The sequence below is a fragment of the Quercus robur genome, chromosome 3 (assembly GCF_932294415.1).
Source record: "Quercus robur chromosome 3, dhQueRobu3.1, whole genome shotgun sequence".
Classification (NCBI taxonomy): domain Eukaryota; kingdom Viridiplantae; phylum Streptophyta; class Magnoliopsida; order Fagales; family Fagaceae; genus Quercus; species Quercus robur.
In genome coordinates, this window is record NC_065536.1 from 26,175,415 (window position 1) to 26,190,946 (window position 15,532).

Sequence of the window (15,532 nt, forward strand, 5' to 3'; positions counted from 1 at the left end):
TAGTTAGCAGCACCCGAACATGTTAACTCAAAGAGAAAAATTTAGGATCACAAACTTTTTCACCACAACTTTGGCATGACAGATTGTGACTATTAAAGAAAATATTGTGGGCTTATGTAAAATAATATGCAGCCCAGTTGTAATTTGCCACATAAAAGTTGTGGCAAAAAAATATTTGTGGTAATAAAACTACTCTAACTCAATGCATGCTGGTTGTGAAAAATTGTTTAACATTTTTTAAAAATAAAAAATTGATCTTTCTCGCATGTTGTTGGAGTTAATTTAGGACTACTACTTTTATAGTATCATTTCTCACAATTATCTTATGTGATGAATTATAACTGTTTTTCACTTTGAGCAAGACTTAGGTATAGTACTTAAAGTGTTGTTCCTCAAGTTTCTTTTTTAAAATTCTGCCATGTAGATTTTTTCTCATAAAATGAAAGTATATTTTTTAATTAAGTAGTCACATGGCTGAATCTTAAGATGGGAACATAAGGAACAACATTTAATGCAATATACTTAAGTTTTGTCCTTTCACTTTTATATGTATCTACCATTTTTTCCTCTATCAATCATTCTCATCCACCTACAATAATGAGAGAGAGTGTACTAGAGGTATTGTTATTAGAATTATTGTTGTTTGTAGGCTTCGATAAAACCAAGAAAAGCAATCTTCTCAAAATGATATCCGATAAAAATTATGGTAAAATTATAAAAAATAAGTAAAAGATCTAGAGATATCATAGAAATATTATAACTTTATATAAAAGTAAAACATGGTAGTGCCTTAATGGGTCCGGCCTTATCAAAATGGTAGTACGTCCAGGTCCCTTTTAAAACAGCATAAATATATGAGTCATGTGAGCCATGCATTAGCATTATTAATTTATTATTAGAAAAAGCCTAATGACACCCAAATTGTTTTTTTATTTTTTTATTTTTTCATTGATAATATATACTGTTAGTCTTTTTGTTGCCATGGAAAGGATATATATATATATATATATATATATATATATATATATATTTTTTTTTTTTTTTATGTAACAGAACTCTATCTTTCCCTATCTAGGACTTCTGGAACAAACTTGACATTCACAAACAGCCCGAGTACAAAAATATATAAACCCATACTCAATTTTACAATTTTACAATATGCTTAGAGTTAACATGTAATTATTATTTTTAACAAGATATCAACTTGTAATTTGATTTCAGGATTTGAACATCTGACTAACACAAATACATACTAGAAAAAAATATATATATTCGTTGCTCCAATTACTAGGTGACACTTAGGGGCTGATCGGTTAGGAAGAAAAGTGGGGTGATTTGTGGGGAGAAGATAAAATAAGGGGGAAAAGTATGTTTGGTTGTGGAGGAGGGTGGGGGAGTGAGAATAGTGAGGCCTAGGAGTTTTTTGTTTGTTTGTTTTTTTTTTTTTTTTCCCTGGGCACAAAAAAATTATAGATGAAATGGCTTTCTCCTCTATTTGGGGAGAAAATTGGGGAAATTGAGTGGGTTTTGATGAAAAATTAAATTACTTATCTGTCCTTAGGTTGTGGGTAATGATTTTAGAGTCTCTGTCAACTAAGCTGAGCTCATAATTTTTTTATTTTTTATTTTTTTGAAATCACTTGGAAAGAAATGCCAATTTTTTAGGAGATATTTTTGGATAATTTTCTAATGATCAAATTTAGATTCAAATTCTGGTTCTATCATGAAAAATGGGCGATGTTAATAATGAGATTTGATGGGTTGGTCAAATCTAGATGACTATTTCTGGGTAAAGGTAGATACATAAGAGCATTAACATTCGGCGATGCAAAAAAAAAAAAAAAAAAAAAAAAAAACCATATTTTGCTTCTTCAAACACTACTTTATTTATTTTACCAATTTATTTTACAACTCACCCTATATCCTAGTTTTTGTTTTCACATACAACTCAATAAAATAATATAAACTATCTAATAAAATAATAAAAAATATTATTCTCTATCTTTTTTCCCACTCACTTTTTCTCTTCACACACAACCACATATTAAAATAATTTATATATATATATATATATATATTTACAACCTATGAACAGTAAGGTTGCATATATGCAACCTTTCTATTTATAAGTTGCAAATTTTTTTAAGTTCACAAACCCGGATGGAGTGGGTTTTGGGTGACTTAAGTTCTAAAATAGTAACCAGGAGTGTTTACAACCCCCAATGCTAGTGCTCTAAGATGGAGTTTTAGGCACTTGAGCGGATGACACATTGGATGAGGAAGGTCTAATTACTAGGGCAAAAGTTGGTGGTTTGAGGAATATTCTCTAGCACTTGAAATCTAGGGGGTGTTTGGTATTATTGTTTAAACAACAGTTTTTAGTGTTTAAACACCACAACACGTAATTTTATAACACTTTTTAACACATACATATTTTCACAATACTTAAACAACGTTACTAGAAATCTTTTACCAAACGAGCTCCTATTTGAAAATGTCACATTAAGACTTAAGATGCGTTGGGCATGTCATAATTAAGATAGGTGTAATGAGTTTATTTACTAAACATATATCAAACTTGAGTCTAAGCTCAACTTGTTGTGTATCAAGTCTTATAGCTCACAAGTTAGTTCAAGAACAAATTTTTTTTCTCAAGCTTAGTTGATTTATTAAACAAATTTAAAACTTAAACTCAAACTTGACTTATTTATAAACAAATAAGGCGAAAAGCACATTTTAGTCCCTACATTTTCAGGCGATTCTCATTTTAGTCCATACATTTTATTTTTACCGTTTTTAGTCCCTATCTTGAAAAACGCTTCCTGTTTTGGTCCCTGTCGTTACTCATTTAACAGAAATACTCTATGTGGCAAACGGTCCAACAGTAAATACTGACGTGTCTATTAAAAAAATATTTGCATTTTTTAAAATTCCACGTCAGCAATTTAATTTTTAAAAAAGTCCACATCATATAAAAATAATATAAAAATTTCTAACCTAATTATTTTAAAAAAAAAGAAAAGAAATTAGTTAAATTAATTTTTTTTCCTTTTTTTTGGAAGAACATGAAGAACTCAGAACTATGTGTTCTTCATTTTTGGAAGAACATCATCATGCTCTTTGTGTTCTTCCCCAAAAGATTGACGCATATTCTTAGCAAATTAATCCTTATTTCATCCCTTTTCTTTGTCTTCCTTTTCTTTTTCTTTTTTTTCATGTATTTTCTTGGCATCCAAACCCAAAAAATTCTCATTCACAAACCCAAAAAATTCTCACACACTCAAAAGAAAACCTTCAAACCCCAACACTACCTTATCAAACCGGTTCCCCTCACTTCTAAATCTCAAACCTTCCTCTCTCTTCCAAAACTCTCACAACTCTTTCAAACTCCATGGCCGGCCTCCTCTACTCATCGCCACTACTGCCACCAACACAACCAGCGGTGGTTCTCTTCTTTTCTTTCTCTGAACAACCTATGCTCTCTCTCACGATTCTCTCAAACTCATACCCAAATAGCTCAAACTCTCTCTAACTCACAGATCGTTGTCTTTCTATCCCAGATCGGTAAGTCTCTCTCTTTCATCTCTCTATCTCTCAGCTCAGTGGTGTAGATTGTGGTGGAAATATGTATTCCGACGGTGGGTTTGTGGGTTGTGACTTTTGTTGATCTAGGTTTGTGGTGTATGTTGATTTATGGGTTTGTGGGTTTGTGGTGTATGTTGTCTGAATCGAAATTGACTACTCATTTGGAGAAGATTTCAAATCCAGAGTGGATTCAGGTGTACGCTTTCTCTAAAGATCTTATTCAGGCTTCGCTGGGTTTGGTTGTGCATGGAGGCCGAAAATCTGGGTTTGAGTTTTGTGTTTGGTTTCAAAGTATAAGAAAATCTTGTTGAATGTTTGTGTTTTGTAAATTTTTATGGGCATATCTTTTTATTTTGTAAATCTGAATGATTTTATGGTTTTGGTTGCTAAGAAAATGCAAGAAAAGAAAAGTAAATTTTTAATTTTTAATTTTCTGGGCAAGCTTAGTTGGGGAAGAAAAATGAAGAACACAGTTCTGAGTTCTTCATGTTCTTCCAAAAAAAAGGAAAAAAAAATTAATTTAACTAATTTCTTTTCTTTTTAAAAAAAAAATAATTAGGTTAGAAATTTTTATATTATTTTTATTTGATGTGGCTTTTTTTTTAAGTTAAATTGCTGAAGTGGCATTTTTAAAAATGTAAATATTTTTTTAATATTATTTTAATAAACACGTCAGTATTTATTATTGGACCGTTTGCCACGTAGGATATTTCTATTAAATGAGTAACGACAGAGACCAAAACGGAAAGCGTTTTTGAAAATAGGGACTAAAAACGGTAAAAATAAAATGTAGGGACTAAAATGAAAATCGCCTGAAAATATAGGGACTAAAATATACTTTTCACCAACAAATAAACATAAACAAGTTTTTTATCATACAGAAGTTGCTTATCAACACATGAACAGAGTCAATAAATTTTTTTTAAAAAACCGATAGTCTATTGTGTAAGGGAGCATACTGTTTGTACTCCGAGTCACTTTTTGAAGAGTCGCTAACAATTCTGATTCACTTTCACACTGTAGAAATCTTAATGCAGCTTTTGCATGCATGCGATCTACTTTTTTGTGGAATGCAGCTGTGTAGCTTTATGCATTGCGATTCATTTTCAAACTCAGGAGGGACCACTCCCACTCGTTTAACTTTGAGACTGTGTTTGTCTTCTAGTGTCGGCGGAACATAACATCTACTGTTGCCTGGTCTTTTTTTTGGGTGAATGTTGCCTGGTCTGTTAGACTGTTACCAACTTTTGAATATTTCACATTCTTCCAAAGTAGCAGGGGCCACGGTTGATTGAATTGCTTACAGTCAAATGATTGGATCAAATTCCTCTGGATCTTGTGAATCCATGGCCTATCCTCTGAGCTGAGAGAGGTGTTGTGGGTCCAGCCCCATTCATTCAATGGGCTTTTTATCAAGAATCCTACTTCAACGAGAACTCCTAGCAAAGCAAAAGGAAATCATAATTCAATTGGAATTAGGCGACCGTATGTTAGAAAACAAAAGGCTTGTTTATATATAGATAAGGTTGTTTGTATGGTTTTGTGGTGGTGTCTAAGAAACAGGCAGCCAAGAGAAGAGAAGAAAATAGAGGGGAGAGAAGGAATATTAATGCACCAATCCAAACTTGACACGTGGACTAAGTCCGATGAGGGAAGACATGGAGAGCACACTAATCCAGACTGAACATGTAGACTAAGGTCCGAGGATGGGAAACGGACAGACCCACCGTCCGAGGAACCCGAGAAACAAATGCACCTCGGGAATGCCTCAGTTGGCCAATTGCACCAAAAAGTAGGGCACCATGGAAGACATTAGAGACGTGCAAATAAAGAAGAGAGAAAATATATGGGGAAGGTAGCCATCACCTCCACATTCAATGCACTGCACCAATTGAGCTGGTCGCATTTATAAAGAAAAGACAGTTGAACAGTAGTTCCACAGCTCATAACACTCTCTACCACCTCCAAAAGAGTTCTAATGGGACAAGCATCCCAATTTCTACCTTGAGACGTACAAGTGGAGGGCTTAGATGCATTAGGGGAGACTAAATAAAGGAAACGAACCCCACTAGGAAAGGGGTTGGAACAAGAGAACTTGAACAAAAGGGAGAGAGTATCAACTTATAGAAAGATTTGAGCAAATAATATATGAACATTGCATCCCGGGACAAGCCCAAGAAAGAATTTATTTTGTGTTTCTTTTCATCATATTAAGGATCACGACTTTATTGATTTCATATTGGGATCATATAGTGCATTGCAGTTGACTTAACAAGCCCACTCTCTTACAAATTAATTGTGCTAGGCCAGAAATACCTGGTACCACTATTCTAAGTGGGCTTGGGGCCATTTTTGAGCTCTTACAATTAATTTTATACTAAATTTTGCAACTATTTCCATTTTGATGTACAAAATTAAAGAGTTTTAGAATAGATCATATTTCATTTTATTGTGAAACTTAGTTTTTATAATATTCATGATTAAAAATACTCATTCCATAGTTAAAATAAAAATAAGAAGAATAAGTATAGCTACAATTACTTTATAACTTTATAAGCAAATTGGTAGCTAGGCTATTAAAATTGTAGTCCTTATTAGTCATTGACTCATTGGCATGATTCAAAAATAGTTACCAATTTTCTGAAGTCTAGATGTTGAACTATATTATGCCAATAATGGTGAAATTCCATTTTTAAGAGTATTTTTTTTTCTTGATTTATGAATTTTCGCAGCTAAAACTTGTAATAAACAAACAAATATCATCAATTCTAAAAAGATTAACATGTCTCTCAAAGATCCAAAGCTGAGTTAAAAAAAGCAACTCTAATATATATTCACTAAACCAATGATTTGATTTTTATAATTCAGAATTTATTGCAATATAAGAAATATTTATTATTATATTTTCTTCTTTTGTTATAACATTCCTAGCGCTTTTTTACATGCGCATTTCTTTATTTTCACAAAAGCATAATTCAACATTACTTTCACCATCAATTGAATCTTTTAATGGTGTGCTATCATTTTCTATTTGTAATAATTAATATGAACACTCACTATCAATCTATCATTATACACGTTTGATTCAATAAATACTTTTAAAAGTATATTTTAACTCGTCATTAACATTTTTTTTTTTTTTTTGAGAAATAAACACACACACATGGAAGAGGGAAAGGGGTTCTAATACAAAGGCACACTACAACTCCACTCAAAAGCCATGGTAACTCATCATTAACATCTAATTCATTAATTTCCATTCTAAGAGAAAATATAGACTGTTGAGAAGATCTAAAAGGAAGAGGAGAAAGAAGTGTGTGATGAAATTAGGCAAAGGAAAATGAATGATCGATTAAAAATAATAGGTTTTTCTGGATGGAATTTTTGAGAGAGAATGGGAATAGCAGAGTCAAGAAATTGGAATGTAATATTGTTGTGAGGCCAAGAAGACTAATATTCTACTGTGTAATAAATAGCATATTGTTTCTAGAATTTTGTTATGCCTCCAGAATTTTTGAAATCTCTGAAGTAAACGCTTGTTTTTGGAGTAGCTGTAGCTTTTGCTTTCTGATTCATTTCAAACTGAGGAGGACACAATTTCCTTTCTCAAATTTGATCGCTCCCACTCGTTTTATGTCTTTTATTTCTCTGTACTTTATTTCCTCATTTTCCAAATTTCCAATTTAAATTAGTACTACTCTGAGCATTTGATTTAGTTTACCCCTTTTGGAGTTTGAAAATTTGATCAATTATTTGATTTTGCTATCAAATCAAGGCACATTTTTATGTTTTTGTTGCACCTAGAGTTTAGCAATGGGTGTCAATCTATTTGTTGCATGTAGAGAAATTGATTTTTTTCAACTATGCAGATAGAGATTAGGATTTGAAATCAAAATGTGTCACACAAATTCACAAACTTTTTTAGAATATTAAAACCTTTTTCATTTTAATGTAAAAAAATTTATGTTTCTATATTGTATCGGTTGTTCTTTCTTTGTACAATTCTATCTTTATATACAAGTTCACAAATTTTGTTTGAATATTAAAAAAAAAAAAAAAAGGATAGAGATTAATATACTACTTTTTAAATATTAAGAAAAGGATATAAATTAAGATAGTTACCAAAATTGTTACCTGTAAATCAACAAAAAAATTTTGGACAAATGCTTAAACCTCAAATGGGAATGAATGGAAAATAATGATATTAAGGTTTTTTTTTTTTTTTTTTTTAAATAAAGATGTAATATACTAGCCTCATTGCACACACATCGCGCATGCTTAAGGCTTTTTTATTTTTTTGATTTAGTATCTTAGATTTTCACTTATTTCAATTTGAAGTTTACACTTTTGAAATGCGCGGTTTTGTGGAAAAAAAAAATGTAAACTTCAAATTGAAATAAATGAAAAATTATGATACTAACCAAAAAGGAATTAAAAAGCCTCATTGCACGCGCAAAGCGCGTGTGATGAGGTTAGTGTGTATGTGTGTGTGTGTTATATATATAGGAACGTGTTCCCTAATTATATGATCAAAGAAACTAAGCAAAACAGATGGTACAATTAATTTGTGTTATGAGTTGATATTGATCCACAATGGGCAATTTGGACAAGAACACGTAAATTGTCAAAAACTCTTTATTAATTCAAGTATAATATGTTACATGGATCTCTCTTGTGTGTTTTTCTTACTGTTTTCTCTCTTCTTATATTTTGTGTTATTCCTCTTCTCTTTCTTCTATATGAGTCATCCCCTTCTTCTTCTTCGTATTTTGTCATTGTCCACTTGGATAACTTCTAGCCTTATCGGGCTCTTCTTTCTTGATTTTCATCATGAATAGAGACTTCTGAGGTCTTCCTTACTGTTTAGGTGTCCACCTGGATAACTTCTGGTCTTATTGGGCTCTTCTTTCTTGGTTTTTCATCATCAATGGAGACTTCTAGGGGTTTTCTTACTGTTTAGGCTTATCATTTTGCATTAAATGTGGTGGTGCTAGGCAGGTGACCTATATATAATGTGGAGGCTGTTGTGGAATCATCAAGAGTTTTTAGAAAGCTGCCTCGGAAAAGTTTAGCTTCTTTGGGATTTACCTTAGTAGCTTGGACACGCCTTGGATATGACCTCGGTGTGCGGCCTGGAAGGGTATTGGGCCTAAATATCCGAGGTTTTGCATTCGCTATAAACAATGGGCTAGCCAATTATCTCCATCGTTTGGCTCGATACCTAAATTGGGACTAGTACTTATCTTATTATAATAAGTCCAAATATTCGCTTAGTATTCGCTCCACTACAGTATATATACATACACACACACACACACACACCCCGTTAGATTATTTTAACAATTCTACCATTAGATTAAATTTTCTTCTTACACTCTATATGTTTGAAAAATATCAAGATAATCTGAGATTAATTACTACGTCATCAATCAAATGTAAAAATTATAAGTTTTTGTATTTAAAATTATGCATAGAAAATGACTTTCTAAATCAAATAGAGAATAGTATCAGATCAATAAGAAACTTGGTATGCATGTTAAGAATATAGAGAATATGTAATTCAACGGTCGAGTTTTTAAAATATTAATCCAATAAAAAGTTATTAGGTGTTGTAACATTACATAGAGTTATACCATGTGTAATTTGAACTCAAATATATATATATATATATATTTAAAAAAAAAAAAAACAATCTCTCTCTCTCTCTCTCTCTCTCTCTCTCTCTCTCTCTCTCTCTCTCTCTCTCTCTCTCTCTCTCTCTCTCTCTCTCTCTCTCTCTCTCTCTCTCTCTCTCTCTCTCTCTCTCTCTCTCTCTCTCTCTCAAGAGCAACAACACCGTGGACGATCACCAATTTGAGTCAACAATGTTGGTGGGCATGAGTGATAGATTTGTGAAGGAGCTTAAAGGTTGCGATTTGGTTTTGACGATGATTAAAGCCTCAAGCTAGTAGTAGGGTAAATTAATTATCATTGATGATCTAACACTTTTACATCATTTTTTTCTCAAACAGTTTAGGTTTTCATTTGGTAGGTTTCTTGGTATAGTATTTTGGAGGCTTTGTTACTTGTTAGGGATGTGAAAAAAAAAAAAAAAAAAAAAAAAAAAAAAAAAAAAAAAACTAAAGCTAATACAAATTTTATTATAAAATATTTATAAATTGATGTGGCAATAAATGTGATTAGTAAACTTCAACAACCTAATTAATTAATTTAAATTAATTTTTTTTTGTGATTCTTGATCCATTAGTTTGTAAGTCTTATGTAATAAAATTTTTAGTCTCCCCAACATCACTAATGAGAAAAAATAATGCACTTTCCTCAACAAATAATAATAATAATAATAATGCACAACCATTTAAAAAAAATACTTATCATAAAATTTATCATTTTTTGTAATCAGGTGAGACATTTTTTTTACAAAAGAGTAGGGACTTTTTATAGTGGGGCCTTAGAGTATCAGCATCAGCTATTGCAAAAGTATGCCATTTTAACACATTATGGGCCTACTTTATTATTTTAGTACATCATTTTACAATACGCCCTACATCACATGTTATATTCTTCAATTTTATACATTAAAATAATATATTAACATAAAACTCAACCAACACAATACAGTAGCAGTGGCCACCAACCAAGAACCAACAACCACTGGTCCACCATCAAACAACGGCCAACGCCACAATCATCCCCAAACAACAGCCAGTGCCACAACCATCACACAACCACCAAATCCTCTACAGCCCAAAACACAACTCAAAGCAAACACTACCAAATATAGTATTCAAAAAATAAAAAAGAAGAAATTATATAAAAATATAGTTATTAGCCCCCAAAATTTTTAAAATTTAGGCCTTAGCACCCCAATCCTTTTGAATTAGTCTTGAACACAAGTTTTATACATTGTGTAATTGTTTGGGTTTTGAATAACTTCTAAATAATTTTTTTAATATTTAGCTTGGCCCCCTTGGAAATATTTTCTGGCTCCACTACTGCCCACAACCACTAATGGCAAGTCACTACCACAAACCCACAGAAGAAGAGAGAGAGAGAGAGAGAGAGAGAGACAAAAAAAAAAAAAAAAGAGTGAGGCGGTCTGAGTTAAAAAAAAAAAAAAAGAGGGAAAGAAAAAGGAAAAAAAGAGAGAAAGAAGAAACAAGAAAGGGAGCGTGATAGAGAAGAGAGGGATCGGAGAAGAAAGAAGAAAGGAAAAGAAGAAATAAAGGAAGAGAGGAGAGAGAAAAAAATAAAAATGATTTTTTTATTATAGCATTTGTGACAATACCATTCCAAATCCAAATTATTTGACATTTAGAATACTTCATGTGAGAGGTTTTTTGGTGTTTGGTGTGCCAATTTGGCATTTGACACACCTAATACTAGTGCTCTTCCAAAAATGATTGCCAAAGGAATAGTGGATTTTTTTTTTTGGGGGGAGAGTCAACCGCAGAAGATTTCTATTCCAGCTAATTAGCATAAAATGTATGAAATACTAATAAATAAGAGATGGCATTGATAATGCTATTATGTAAGATACTATTGCAAAATTATTAATATAAATTAAAAAAAAAAATGAAGAACAAAGGTAATAATTTGAAACACAAAATAGAATACTATTACTATCCAATGTCTATAATTAAAAAAAATAAAAATAAAAAGGAAAAAACGAGGTTGTCATATCTCCTCCAACCATGCAATGGATGATTGCACTCTTTCAGTGTTGTCTTATTTAATTTGGCTCCTGCTGTTCTCTTCTCATGGTCACTCGTTGCCTTGTCCTCTTTGGGAGGTTACTGACGAAGACAAAAATCAAAAGGGGGCTAAACAAAAGGGAGGTTACTCGTTGCACTCTTTCGTTTACGCATTCATTAAAGGACAGCAGCAATGACATGATGTCGTTTAGCATAAACAAAGAACTTATGAGTTTCATAAATACGGCACTGTTTTACAGTCAATTTAATAATTGATTTATGGAAACTGCGCCATATCACAGATTTAGTCTGGTTGGATACTTCTTATTGCTGAAAATTGAAAACATTATAGTGCTCTAGGACCTAGTTTTAAAGTTGTTTTTTCTTAAAAAATTACTTACGGGTTCTGTGAACAATGCACAGGCCCACTAAAAATGGCTGGACGCAGCTTTTCAGCTGTATCCAAACTTACTCCTTATCCCGGAGTTTACTGGTTCTTGGCTAACTAACACCATGCGTATATCTCTTATTGGTAGATGATAATAAAGTGGGTTAGCACCAATTGAGCTTCAGTGAGGTCAAGCATTTGGGCACAAAATAAAGATGGGTTTGAAAGGATCACTAGTATCACCGTGTTCCCTTGTTGTATTGGGATTTTGCTTGGGTGTTCGAAGTGGTATCCTCTTGGCTCCTAGTGTGGCTTCCAAAGTTTCTTGCATCATTCCCATGGGTTTGGGTTGGCCCAACTGGGAAAGCTTGGATTTCATGCGGTGTACAAGACTTTTGTGATATCAAGGTGCATATTCGACCCGAATTTGGGAGCTGAGTCTAACCATTTGGTCATGAATATTATAATTCCTACACATCTGCTAGGTCCATGTGACATTGGGTTCTCAAATTTCCTGTGACCACGTTATTAAAAGATAGAGAAATGGCCGACTGGAAAATGATAGAGAAAGATTCTAATGATAAACTTTGATGATGATATGGCTTAATTTAATTAGTTAGTTATGTTGTGCACATGTGCTTGATGACAATCTAATGAGGCACCAATCTTATTTATAATTGACCAATAATACTCTACAACAATCTAATGAAGCATCAATCTCAGTTTTTGTGAGGACTTGTTTAATTATTCAAGTTATTATTTGTCTTTTTTTTTATTACAATTATAATTTTTCTAAAAACTAAAAAACTCAATCACTATATTTTTAAGATCAGTGTTTATTCTTATTAAAAAAAGTGTTTATTGTTTGCATTGTGTGCAAACACACACTGTCTAGTATAATTGAAAATATGAGAATTTTAAATGAGTCAAACTTTTTATGTTGACATTTTTTTTTTTTTTTTTTTGTTGAGAATCATGTTGACTAAATATATATTTATATATATATATATATATATATATATTTTTTTTTTTTTCTGATGCTACTAAACATTAGAGCTTGATTGGTAGAAGGATTTTTGTTTTTGTTTACAAAATAATATAAAAACAATTTTAAAAAATTGAATTTAAAAATACTTTTTAGATAATAATTTTTATATTATATGGGTTTGGCTCTCATTTTTAAGAACAAAATTCAAAACGCTAAAAACAAAAAATAATTTTTTGGGAGACCATTTCTATTTTTGAGATTCTTTTAAAAAATATTTATAAAAGGTAATGTGAAAAATCCATAGATTACTTTTTATTTTTTGGGATAATGGTAAGGGAATAGAACTCATAATGTTTTTTATTTTATTTATTTATTTTTTTTAATGGTAAGTTTCAAATTTGAAATGTGTGAATTCTTTTTGTGATTATTATTATTTTTTTTTGGAGAGAGAGGTTTTGTAATAAAGATAAGCTTCTTAATTTAAGAGATAAAGAAGAGTTTGGATAAATATGTGGGGTCCACTATTTTCAATTTATTTGCAACTATGTCATTAAAAACATTTTCTGTATCCTGAAAACATACCCTTAGCCGTTTTCAAAATCCTGTTCTAAACTAGGAAAATAGGATACAGGTTTTTGAAAATTGTATTTAGAAAATATTAGCCAAACAATATATTCAAGTGTGAGACCTACCATTTTATGGATTGCAAAAACAAAAAATTATATTTAAATATTCTTACCAAATAGGCCATTAGAAAATACAAAAAACCTTTTTTACACAAGGTTTTCCATTGAAACAAACAAGGTGTAATAGATTATTAACAAAATCTTGTCTTCTTTCACATTTTAATAGGATAGGTTTAATACCTTTTTTTTTTTTTTTTTTTGGGAGATAACCGCCCTGAAGGCAAACTTCATTCAAAGAAACTGAAGAAATTACAAAACATCATGAACAACTAGAGGAGCTATATCTTCAGGAATGGTATCGAACCAGACCTGTAGCTCACAGCTAGACTTAAAACGTCTAGCTAAATGGTGGGCAACTTGATTGCCTGATCTTTTAACATGATTGAAAGAACTAAAATGAAAGTCCCTAGCTAATACTAGAATATCCTCAATGACATGACCATACTCGGGGTTGCTAACATTTTCCTTACAGATAGCTTTAATAAGAACCTCTGCATCACCTTCAAAGATGCAGTCCAGAACAGAAATTTCTTTTGCAAATTCCATAGCCCTTCGACAAGCCAAGGCTTCCACCGTAGCTGCAGAGAAAGGGAGGGGGACTTGTTGAGACAATGTAGCTCTGACTGAACCAGAAGTGTTACGAATTACAATGCCAATTCCTGCAGAACCCAACTCCTTGAAAAGTGTTGCATCAAAATTAATTTTGACCTGAGGCAAAAGAGGGGGACACCAACACTCTGATCTATTACTGGGCATATCAGCTCGGGATTGAGAGACTTGGGCAACTAGGACTCCAAGAGCAGGTCCTTTGCTTTGTCTCTGATCCGATGTAGCTCAACCCTCTGCTCTTTAAGCCTGACAGCGTTCCTATTTCTCCAAATCAACCAGAGCATCAATGCTAACAAGTCTAAATTAAGCCGATCCCTCATGGTGAACATCAGTCCCAGCAAAGCATCAAAATCACGAAATTCATACCATAACAGCTTCATCAGCATGGCATCATCCTTCCATATAACCAACAGAGAGCTACAGTACCATAGTGCGTAAATTGTGTCCTCATTCACACAATGACAGCCAGAGCAGGTGGAAAAAGAAATCACCTTACGCCTCCATAGATTACATAAGGTAGGTAAAGCATTATGAGATGCTCGCCAAAGAAAGTGTTTAACTCGATGAGGGACTTGAAGCTTCCATATACCAGTCCATAAAACATGGTTCTTGGCTTGCGATGAACAGCTAGGATGCAGATTCCTAGCCACCCTTACCACTAGTCTGTAGGTGCTACGAGTTGAATAACTACCATTCGTGGATGGGAGCCATACCAACTTGTCTGGGATAGTACGGTCACTTAGAGGAATTCCCAAAATTAGATTAGCCTTATGAGGAAGAAATTCATGCCTTCCATTTTCCATGAATGGGAATCAGTATCAATGAGAGCACTCACCGTTGATGTAGGGGGGAGCACAACAGGTGGGGAGATAGTTCTCGCATTAGGCAGAGAGGGAATCCATTTAGCTTCTCTAATCTGGACAGATTGGCCATCACCTATTCTCCAAACTGCTCCCACATCGATAAAATGACGAGATTGAAGAATGCTTTTCCAAGCATATGAGCCCTTATTCGAGGAGGTACACTCCATGATGGAGGAATTCGGGAAAAACTTAGCTTTGAACACTTTATAAAATAGAGAATTCTCACAAGTTTAAAGCCGCCAGACCTGCTTCGCTAAGAGAAAATGGATAAATCACGGAAACCCAAACCCCCTTCATTCTTGGGACGACACATCTTCTCCCAACTCACCCAATGAACTTTTCGCTGCTCCCCTCTATAACACCACCAGAATTTTCTAACTAGAGACTCAATTTCTTTAATCAAGCCTTTTGGGAGCTTGAAACAAGACATGGCGTAGGTGAGAATTGCTTGAATTATTGCCTTTATAAGAATCTCCCGACCAGCTTGGGATAGGAGCTTCTCCTTCCAACCTTTTAGCTTTTTCCAAATTCTCTCTTTTATGAGGCTAAACAATCTTCTCTTCTCTCTGCCTACCAGTGATGGAAGGCCCAAGTAATGCTCATAGCGATGTGACACTGGAACTCCTAAAAAGACAGATATGGCATTCCGAAGATTATGAGGAGTGTTTGAGTTGAAGAAAATACTGGTTTTACCTCTATTTATGCTCTGACCTGAGGCTTGT

At 32.9% G+C, this 15,532-nt stretch overlaps 1 protein-coding gene across 2 annotated transcripts in view; it reads right to left on the reverse strand.

Moving 5' to 3' along the window:
• Positions 1-15,532, reverse strand: part of LOC126717618 (uncharacterized) — a 139,883-nt gene that overhangs the window by 93,676 nt on the left and 30,675 nt on the right. The gene's annotated exons all lie outside the window — the stretch shown is intronic.